At 42.9% G+C, this 11,222-nt stretch overlaps 2 long non-coding RNA genes across 3 annotated transcripts; both read right to left on the reverse strand.

Moving 5' to 3' along the window:
* Window positions 1–1,638: 1,638 nt before the first annotated feature.
* Window positions 1,639–2,255, reverse strand: LOC113461434. The gene is made up of 2 exons (XR_005506586.1): window positions 2,169–2,255; window positions 1,639–2,043 (listed from the first exon to the last, which is right to left on the reverse strand). It is a non-coding gene; the product is annotated as an uncharacterized LOC113461434 (long non-coding RNA).
* A 340-nt stretch (window positions 2,256–2,595) lies between these two features.
* Window positions 2,596–4,253, reverse strand: LOC120104114. 2 transcript variants are annotated; one of them, XR_005506594.1, is made up of 4 exons: window positions 4,171–4,253; window positions 3,969–4,055; window positions 3,822–3,891; window positions 2,596–3,133 (listed from the first exon to the last, which is right to left on the reverse strand). It is a non-coding gene; the product is annotated as an uncharacterized LOC120104114 (long non-coding RNA). The 2 variants fall into 2 exon arrangements; XR_005506593.1 differs by lacking the exon at window positions 2,596–3,133 and having other exon boundaries at window positions 3,730–3,891.
* Between the last annotated feature and the right edge of the window lie 6,969 nt (window positions 4,254–11,222).

Raw genomic sequence — 11,222 nt, forward strand, 5'->3', positions numbered from 1 at the left:
TCCGATATGAATAGTGGACAGAAAAGATCAGGTACTACGACATCGAACCATTCCTTTTATTAAGGTACAATGGAATAATCATACGGAAAGAGAGGCTACTTGGGAGCTCGAAGAAAAGATGAAAGTCAAGTATCCGCAGCTATTTGAAACCTCATGTATGTCAATTTCGAGGACGAAATTTTTCTTTTAGAGGGAGAGAATGTAAAGGCCCACATGTTGGGTTTGGGTCGGCCTTTGAGCAAGGGCAGCCCAACCCATGAAAAAGGGGGAGGGAGACTCCCGATTGGAGTCTTCTACCTCCCATGTTTCAAATTTTCTTTTCCCCTCCTCCCGAATCCACCAGAAGAAGAGATTTACGGTGATCAAACCGTACTATATCTGGGCCAATCCTCTTCCATAAAAGACCTCCTCCCCCTCTTCCTAGGGCACCAATCGAGAGATCCTTTCAAAAAAAAAGGAGAAGAGAAAGAGATTTGGAGTTCTAGACGAACCGTAAGAAGCTTGGGTTGTTCGCCATCGGGCTTGCCGGAGAAGCTCGCCGGAGGCAAGGTGAGCACTTTCTCCTCCTTCTCCTTCATCTTTGGGCCATTATTTCTTTGGGAATACGGCCGGTAAGCCACCGGATTGATGGGGGAAATCGAACCTCTGTTCGGTCTTTTTCCTCCTTCCATTCGGCCGGCTGTCGCCAGGCTGCCGACACCACCATGGTCGACGACCATGGGGCATCACCGGCCATGCATGGGCTGCCTGGTGCCAAGCACCCTCTCTCTTTCCGTCGGGAAGAAGGAAGAAGAGAGAAAGAGAAAGGGAGTTTTCTTCCCTTTTCCCTTATTATTCTTCTCTCCCTCTTCTCTCTAGTCTTTCCCACTTCATGTTTTCTCTCTCTACACTTGGATCCGAGGAGATCATTGCTTTGAGGACTCTAGATAGTCCTGGGATGCTACATTTTAGAGGACCCTTTAGAGGATCAAATAAGGGTCTTGGCACTACAAGAAAATTCATCTTTTCCGACGCTTTTTAGAATCTTTATCGACGCTTATAAGCGTCGGCTAAAGTTCTTGCGACGCAAATAGAAGCGTCGCAAAAGCGTCGGCGATACCGTATGAGAAAGCGTCGGCAAAAACAGGGCTTTCCCGACGCTAATAAAAGCATCGCAAAAACCACATTCGCCGACGCTTTAAAGCGTCCGGAAAGGCCAAAACGCCGATGCTTTAAAGCGCCGGCAAATATATTTTTAAAGCGTCGGCGTAGGCGTGCCACAACTTTTATTTACCAACGCTTTAAAGCGTCGGAATTGCTAATTTTTTTAAAAAAATAAAAATACGAATGTAAATTATAATATGAACCTACATGCACATGCAAATCTACATGTACATGCAGTCATAACCAGCATCTGGCAAATAAAAGTTTTGAACAACTAATGACTCATCATGCAAATGACATGACAGCCAGCAATGATTACATTTCGTAAACTCAAGAAGATATAGAAAAAACTAAAGAATACATGGTCCACAAGGAAAAGCCCAAGCAGAGATAGTTATAGATCCACAAGTGGCAAGCATCGCCACGGGGCAAGGAGTGGTAAGAACATGATACAACCCTCATTCATACACAAAAAGGAAGAAACTCAGGAAAATATTATAAACATAAAGGAAGCAAAGCAGCTCCGACTAATTTATTGAGTAAATTGCTAATGCCAGACTAGACAAGCATCAACAAATAAAACCATCCAAGCATTTTAAATTAGTTTCCAGTCATCCGAACCCACTTAACACACTTGACGATCCCAAATATGCCTGCTCAAAGAAGATTCATATACAAAGAACCAGCAAGTCTAATGAGTAAAACATGACCATATTAATGAATATACAAAGCCGGTAACCGAGCCCATTAGCTGTGACACAGAAAATTTCCTGAAGCTCAGTCGGATGCATTACCACGATGTGATAAAATCAGAAGACATCAATGAGCACCAACCAGGAATGGGTGCTGCTGGCACACACCACATTCTATTGTTTCAGACCCCGAGGCTGGAACTTGAACCTGCAAAACAACTTGTATCATATAATTCGGGCCAAACAGCATGCGGAAACAGTGCGCAAAATAATCAAGAGAATGAGAGAAGGGGAAGAGAAAGGGGCGGGGACCTAGCGCCCTAGGTGCCTGACCTGAAGATGGACTGTGCAGGTGGGACATGCAACTTCCCTCATCTGCCTTGCAGAACCATCAGAGGACTTCGAACCTACAAAATAACTAACTGTTAAATTTGGTGCAAAATGTACAATATGAACCATCAGAGGACTTCCAATATCTCATGCATACGGGCAAACAACATGTCATCATACCATTAATCAGGGAATTTTATAGATAAATACAGTCACACATAGCAAGAAAAAGGTCTCTATTAGGACACGTTAGCCACTTACATTCAGATGGCCATTTCGCAGGTGGGTCCTCGTCCGGAGGCTCGAGTGGGTGATCTACCGGCTTGAACCTTGCATGGATCTCCACCACCACATCGTCTTCTTCCTTCCCAGCATCACCATGGACATCGATTTCATTGGTCCCGGCTTCCTTTGCAACCTGCCTTTCCTTCTTGTCCTAAAACTCACAACAAACCCAAAGCAGACTAAGAAAACCCATTTCTATCACTACAAATCCACTAGGAAAAACATCAAATGACAAGATAATAGAAGTCAACAACCCCAAAAGGGATCTCTTACTAAACCATCCTCACACGGATGCCCCATCTACACAAGCTACCAGCTTCATCAAAGCTCAAAGAAGTGAGAAGGGAAAGCACCATTTCTGTGCAGAGAACTGATCAGAACATTGGAGCTCTACGTCTGCACCATTTCTGTGCTTATTAACTTGTGAGATTTGTTCTTTAACCAAACAAGCAAAAATTAGGAAGAGCAATTGCTGAATGCTGGATTGTTTTCCTAGATGCAGCATGTAATTGTTTTCTAAATATGCTTACCATTCTCTTCCACCAAACATGCCTAATTTTCATGTAAATGTTATTCCATCCGAAACTGCAAGCTCTTCTACAAATCTAATCAAGAATCCACCATACCACCTGGCACTTGCTGCATAATCTTTTTTACCATACAAACACCATCTTCTCTCAAATCTGGAAGTAAAAACAGTGATAATAAATGTAATGCAATTATAAATAAATAAATGATGGGATAATTTACTTCTCGAGCCTCAAAACCAGATCAAGACAGAGGTGCCAGCCAGCAAACTAAAATACAATTGGTCATGTCCAATTCATCAATCATAATTTTCTCCGAATTATATTAGCAACACAATCACATTTCCATCATTGTAGTTTGTACTGGCATGGTCTAAATCAGATTTCCAATGAATGAGTCGATAAAAGTAACATTTATATATGACCAATCATTCATTCGAGCAAGCTCTAAAAAACTCTTTAACCGGTTTGCAAAAAATTTATAAGAAAATGAGTTCATATTGAATAAAATAAATTGCCCTACACAAAAACTATCTATAGCTTTATTGGAAAACATATTTGGGCATCATTGTCTAGAATTTACACAGTATTTTATTACATCAACCACAGTTACTGAGACAAGCAAAACATTTACTTGGAGTCCTTCAGATGTTTTGGTAATGATCTCCAAATAAATGGATGGTATACAACTACAATAAAATGGCACATATTAGAGGTTCTAAGCAATTTAAAACAATCAATTCAAAATTCACAAGAATCCCCCTTTTTTTTTTAGCAAAACAGAGGGAAGGACCACAATACATAAGAGTTCCAGATGTTTGGAGCACTTAAGAAGCTTCATTACCTTAGGCATTTCAAAGCCAAGTAGCTCAATTTCCCACTGAACATAAGCTCCTTCAGGAACACTAGAAGGCCTGTTCATGAAATCTCATTAGTATTTTCAAGTGTTTTGTTCAGAAACCAAGATGACCAATTGGTTTATAAAATTGACCTTGTAAACTTATCATATGCATAATCTGGAGGGCAAGTAACAAGCGAGATCTCTTCAGGAAGCATTAAACGAACACAAATCTCCATACTAAAAGTAACAAATCTTGCGTTAAGTTCCTAGGAATACTCTTGACCACTCCTATGAGTAGTGAAGCCAAGGGAGAGAGGTTAAAATGTTAGGATTTAATTCCCTCTTTACTTACCAAAAGTGCAGGTGTGGGAGCAGATTCAGGTTCAAATGTGGTACAGAAGAAAATGATACCTCCAGCAATTCCACGGAGCTTGGAGATTCGACGGTAGAGGGGCCACTGTCCACCCTCGAAGCCCTTACGGACACTGGGCCTTCTCCTGACTGGCGGCGGAGAGCTGCAGAAGGCGGAGGATGGCTGGGGTGCGGGCGGCGGCGAGGGCGCGGAGGCAGGGGAGGGCCTCGGCGATGCGGCCGCCAGAGCCGTGCTCCATGTCGACGACCACATAGTCGTAGCCGGCGAGGCCGGCGATCTCGGCGAGGGTCGGGGAGGAGCGCAGGAGGAAGAGGCCGTAGAGGGTCTCGCCGGCGACGAGGCGGGACTTGAGGATCCGCGGTTCGGGGGAGAGAGGGGCGAAGTTGGGATCCAAGGAGGCGGCGAAGAGGCGGGCGAAGACATCATCGCCGGAGCCGTTCTGCTTCTTGAATCCGGAGGGGGTTAGGGACGGGGGGCGATGATGATGAGAAGGCACCTTTGATGGGTTAGAGAGAGAGAGAAGACGAGGAATGAGCGAGAGAGATGTGGGTAATACTACTAGTTAAATAGAGAGAGGAGGGCGGTGGCTGGGAAAACGGAAACCCGAAGAGAGGAGGGAGGAGGGATGAGAGAGATGAGGCTCGAAGGTAGAGAGAGAGAGACTGGTGTGTGAGGGTGGCTTCCGACAGGGGTGGTCAGAAGAGGGTTGGGATGTAGCCTGATGCGTTGGCTTCCGACGACGCTTTTTAGCGTCGTCTTAGGTCCAAGACTACACCGATGCTTATTAGCGTCGTCTTTTGCCGACGCTTTTTACAAGCGTCGGCAAATTTTGACGCTAGACCGAAAATTGCCGATTTAAAAGCGTCGGCAAAAAAGCGTCGGTAAAACCGACTTTTCCTGTAGTGTGGATTGTCATATATCTTTGATAAATTTTAATAATGACTTGGTTCTGTAGGAAAACAATTTGTTGGACGAGAGGACGCTGAGCGAGGTCCTGCGCATCTCGGTTCATAGATCGCCGTGAGGGCGGGTGATTAGTTTGTCTAAGTTTTCAATAAAGTGTAAGGATCCTTATACGCCAACCTGTATGATATAAATATTTTTGCACCTATATATGTATGATGTGCTATGATCTAGATAAGTAAGAAGAAAGAATAGTTTTATATTAAATTATATTTTGATTATATTTGCATGTGATTGGTATCATGATGGATGCATGCATACGCATAACCTACACCTGCATAATAGAATTTATGAACGTGGTTTTTATGATATTTTAGTATTAAATATTTGGTATCGCCGTGATCGAAAGGGCAGCATGGCCTTAATTGTGGTCAAGTTAAGCTCTTAGAAGGAACAAGTTTGCAAAGGAGTATTTTTCTGAAACCAATCTTTCGTGGTAACCATGTCTACTTTATGTTAATGTTTGTTCATCATGTTTATCCAAGGGTTATAAAATCTTGTTTATAAGCTCACTAGAAATGAAATCTACATCTTCTTTTCTACCGATGGTTAAGTCATCTTAATGGTTTTTCAATCTAACATACCTATTATGAAGCAGTTTTTAATAGCAAGATTTAAAATTCTATTTCAGGGGTTTTTGATAAAAAAATTGCATATAACATATACTCTTATATTTCTTAAACTTTTTGCTGACCAACAATTATTATTTTTAGCGCTGCTTAGTCTGTGGTCATTCCTTTTGAACCTACTGCTACAAGTGACTGATTGTAATCTATATTGTGTGCAGAAAGAACAATCCTGATGGAGCCTCATTTAGTGGGTTTGGTGTACCATTTCCACACCAAAATGTTGGTCCCAATCGAAATGCTTTTGATTTAGTGATACTGAAACAGTAACTGATGATATGAAAATAAGTTCGGAAGGTTTACCATACCATGGACTATTTGCAAATAGAGGTTTTGAAAATCCAGTTTCGAGCTCTTCTCTTATAGGAAGGTCTGCAGTCAGTAATGGAACAGTATCAGGACAATCCCAGGGAGAGATGTTTTTGCTTATTAAGAAATTTTTTCTTGAATGAAATATTTTGAAGTATTAATCGAAAATTTTCAACTGAAAAAATTTGAATTAAGATATTATTTTCTTTATTAAACCAACCAAGAAATATTAAATAATAACTAAAATTCCTATTATACACAAGCTGCTGTACAGAAATGGTGATGACATAATTGTTGTTATTTGGTTGCTATTGTTGTCTCTCTTTGTGCTTCCGAGCTCTGTATCCTTGCCGCTCCCGCGTCAAAAGACGATGGCTCAACCCCAAAAGTAGATAAAAATAGGTAGAGAGGCAGGGCAGAGCCTACGATATGAGGCATCGATGATATAATTTGGATGGTGATTTGAAGTGCTTGGTCTCCATGTCTGAATTTATAAACAACAGGTAGCTAGTCTTTCCACAGTCAGTATCTTGTAAAGTATTGGGCAAACGTCTCCCATGATTTTTGCTTTCTACCAACATTTATCGTCTTTCGTCACCAACTTTTCATCATGCTTGATAGCTTTTACGGCTAAGAAAGAACCAATGACATACAGCTACTCAGAAAGAATAGATTAAGAGATTTGAACTTCCCGTTTCCAGTATTGCTTTGATCTTAAAATTACACTGCTTGTGCCGATTACATGAATGCATGTCACATCAACGCTTTTTTATTTGTAGTACTGGATGATACTAAAAGGGTTTCTGGAATAAATGGTCGAAGACTTGGAATTGTGGGGATGAAATGCCCAATTCTAATCCATGGTATTTTCAAAACCAGAGGCTAGTGTATCCCAGATGTTTCTAGAAACCGGGTTGTATTTTTCAATTTTTTACCGCAACACCAAACGCAACATTGTCCCAAGATAAAATATTTTTAGTGACGGACACACAAACTGATATATATATATATATATATATATATATATATATATATATATATATATATATATATATATTATATATATATATATATGTATATATATATATGTATATATATGTATATATATGTATATATATATGTATATATATGTATATATATGTATATATATATGTGTATATATATGTATATATATGTGTATATATATATATGATATGATATTTATTGGAGCTTTCATTTTTAGGAAGACGTGCTGCATCGTCCAATATCGCGATTTGGAAGGACTAGCACATGCAACAGGGGTCCGCAAGAGTCTACCATGGAGCACATGCAACCTCACGACGAGAACATGATCTCCTTCGTGACATGAGCACCCCGTCTATAAATACGGCAAACGTCTTGATCTTCATCGCCCACCGAGTTTTCTCCTCTGGAAACTCTTTGCTCTTCGTCCATCATGGCTTCCCCTCTTACCAACCTATACTTCATCTGTCTCATCGCTTTCATTTTCCGGTATGCCCATGGCAATGCCGTAGGGCTTCACGAGTTCGACGTCCTGGGTTCCTGGAGCAACTACAGCTGCTCTTCCGGCGGGAACATCACCCGCGGCTTGCCGATAATCCATCGGCTAAGCCCTTGTGCTCCCCAGAAGCTGCGTCTCAACTTCACCAGCGAGCTCGACCGGCATCACCTTGACGCTAAGGTGAGGCTTGGAACTGACTCCTGACTTTCCCGAGAGCGCACCTACCTCGTCGTCATTGGGCTGGGCACTCCCAAAAAGGATTTTCACGTGATGTTCGACACCGGCAGCAGCCTTACTTGGGTCCAGTGAGAGCCTTGCAGGAGGTGCTACAACCAAGCAGATCCAAAATTCGAGTCGGCTCGGTCCTCCACGTACCGTAGGGTACGTTTCACCTCCCAAGCTTGCCACGAGCTTCCGTACCGTAGCGGCCGGACCCGACAAGGTTACTGCAAATATAAAATCACGTACTTCGACGACGACTCTTCTGAAGGAACCTCCTCCAGCGAGACCCTCACTCTCGGATCAGCGGACGTGATTCCAGGATTCCAGTTTGGGTGCGGGGTCGATCAAGAAGGAACTCTCTGGGATGCATACGCTGGAATCCGGGGTCTTGGAAGGGGCCCCGAATCGCTGCTGTCCCAGACACCGAGATACGGTGGGATTTTCTCCTACTGCCTTCCGATGGCAACGTCGCGCGGCTACTTGGCGCTGGGTGACAGAGGAAGCTCGTCCTCGAACATCAAGTAGCGCGGCTACTTGGCGCGGCTACTTGTCGGGTCCAGCCGCTACGGTACGGAAGGTCGCGGCAAGGTTGGGAGGCGAAAGGTATCGCACGGTACGTGGAGGACCGAGCCGACTCGAATTTTGGATCTACTTGGTCGTAGCACTTCCTGCAAGGCTCGCACTGGACCCAAGTAAGGCTGCTGCCGGTGTCGAACATCACGTGAAAATCCTTTTTGGGAGTGCCCAGCCCAATGACGACGAGGTAGTTGCGCTCTCGGGAAAGTCTGGAGTCAGTTCCAAGCGTCAACTTATCGTCAAGGTAATGCCGGTCGAGCTCGCTGGTGAAGTTGAGACGCAGCTTCTGGGGAGCACAAGGGCTTAGCCGATGGATTATCGGCAAGCCGCGGGTGATGTTCCCGCCGGAAGAGCAGCTGTAGTTGCTCCAGGAACCCAGGACGTCGAACTCGTGAAGCCCTACGGCATTGCCATGGGCATACCGGAAAACGAAAGCGATGAGACAGATGAAGTATAGGTTGGTAAGAGGGGAAGCCATGATGGACGAAGAGCAAAGAGTTTCCAGAGGAGAAAACTCGGTGGGCGATGAAGATCAAGACGTTTGCCGTATTTATAGACGGGGTGCTCATGTCACGAAGGAGATCATGTTCTCGTCGTGAGGTTGCATGTGCTCCATGGTAGACTCTGAGGAAGAAGTTGCATGTGCTGGTCCTTCTAGTCCATTTCCATAGAAAGAACCTTGATGCTTTCTCCACCTTAGAATAGAAATGTTGCGTTTGGTGTTGCGGCAAAGAATTGAAAAATACAACACGGTTTCTAGAAACATCTGGGATACGCTAGCCTCTGGTTTTGAAAATACCATGGATTAGAATTGGGCATTTCATCCCCACAATTCCAAGTCTTCGACCATTTATTCCAGAAATCCTTTTAGTATCATCCAGTACTACAAATAAAAAAGCATTGATGAGACATGTATTCATGTAATCGACACAAGCAGTGTAATTTTAAGATCAAACCAATACTGGAAACATGAAGTTCAAATCTCTTAATCTATTCTTTCTAAGTAGTTGTATGTCATTGGTTCTTTCTTAGCCGTAAAAGCTATCAAGCATGATGAAAAGTTGGTGACGAAAGACGATAAATGTTGGTAGAAAGCAAAAATCATGGGAGACGTTTGCCCAATACTTTACAAGATACTGACTGTGGAAAGACTAGCTACCTGCTGTTTATAAATTCAGACATGGAGACCAAGCACTTCAAATCACCATCCAAATTATATCATCGATGCCTCATATCGTAGGCTCTGCCCTGCCTCTCTACCTATTTTTATCTACTTTTGGGGTTGAGCCATCGTCTTTTGACGCGGAAGGATACAGAACTCGGAAGCACAAAGAGAGACAACAATAGCGACCAAATAACAGCAATTATGCGATCACCATTTCTTTACAGCAGCTTGTGTATAATATAATTATATTTTTTGACAGAACGGCCACTAAAAATGTATATACGCCCTTCACGAACATCTATCGATCAGCAATGTCGTCGAAATACAGGGAAGTTCCTGAAGACATATACGACATATGCTATGATTCGGCTGATGTCAAGGAGTCGTCCCTTCCTACCATTGAACTACATTTTGAAGGAGTTGGTGCTGTCCCGATGACCGAGAGAACGATGAAACTGAAATCCAACAACAAACTCTACTACTGCCTTCCGTTGGTTACTACCACCAACGGAGAAGACATATTGGGCACCTTCCAGCAAATTCGAAAGGAGGTAGTTTACGATCTCCAAGACAGAATGATCGGTTTTGGAGACGGAAATTGTTAGTTCCGCTCTTGCTGCCGCATGGTTCGGAATAGCCATGCTTTGAATCTCCAGTACACTGAGGCAATAAAATTTAGCAATGCTATCGCTACTATTATTGCTACATTAATGCTTTCTTTGATTATTTTCACGTTCTCTTATCTTCTTCTAGTTTCCACCCATGAAGTTCTGAAAATGTCTCATGAGTGCTAATAAATTGAAAGCATGCGAAATTCTTCACTCACAAAGGACTGAAGCAAAATAAATCAGGAGAACTTTGTAATATAACAAACCAAAAAAAAAAAAAAGAAATTGATGGAACTTGCAGGCGCGTAGCTCATGATGTATGTAGATAAGCCTCTAGTCATGCCGGATGCACAAGGAACCGCATAGTCATGTTAGTTTTTCGATCAAAAAAGGTTGGGGCAAATGAAGGTTTACGATGGGGCATCAATCCCAAGTCACTCATCTCAAACGGATTCATCATGTCTTTCTTAAATCTCTACTCATGGACTCGGCATCTTTGAGGAAGCCTTTCATTCGTTGCAGTTCTGTTCTGACCTTCGCGACTGGCCAGGGCCGGACTGGGGTGCTGCCGCGCGTCGCCACGAGACGCAGACGGATAGGAACCGGATGTAGTCGGATTTTTTTTTTTTTGGTGAGGAAAGTGTGTTAAACACCATCTTAAATAGGATCATAATAGAACCAATCTTGAAAGGAAGCATACCTGGATCCATGATAGACTGAACGATCAAAGCTTCCTTTGTTTTCTGGATGATCAGGTCCTTAGTTCGTATCTCCCTCTTGGCCCCTGTTCGACTCAGGAGATGGAGTCCTATTTTCTGTTCGCTTGCTAGGCAGAGGGTGAGACCCGTTATGTTATCCTACCATCAAGGATAATGCTTCCACTTCTCACGGAATCGTAACTGACCACGATGTGGTCATGTGGGTCAAAACCCAACATTCTCCCACTTGACCCATATGACCATACTTTGGTTAGAATGATATAAACATTAGGCGCGCATCATTCTAATCCACAGTCAGTTGGGTCATCATAATACCATAATTAAACAACTTACTAATGCGAG

The sequence above is a fragment of the Phoenix dactylifera genome, chromosome 1 (genome assembly GCF_009389715.1).
Source record: "Phoenix dactylifera cultivar Barhee BC4 chromosome 1, palm_55x_up_171113_PBpolish2nd_filt_p, whole genome shotgun sequence".
Lineage (NCBI taxonomy): Eukaryota > Viridiplantae > Streptophyta > Magnoliopsida > Arecales > Arecaceae > Phoenix > Phoenix dactylifera.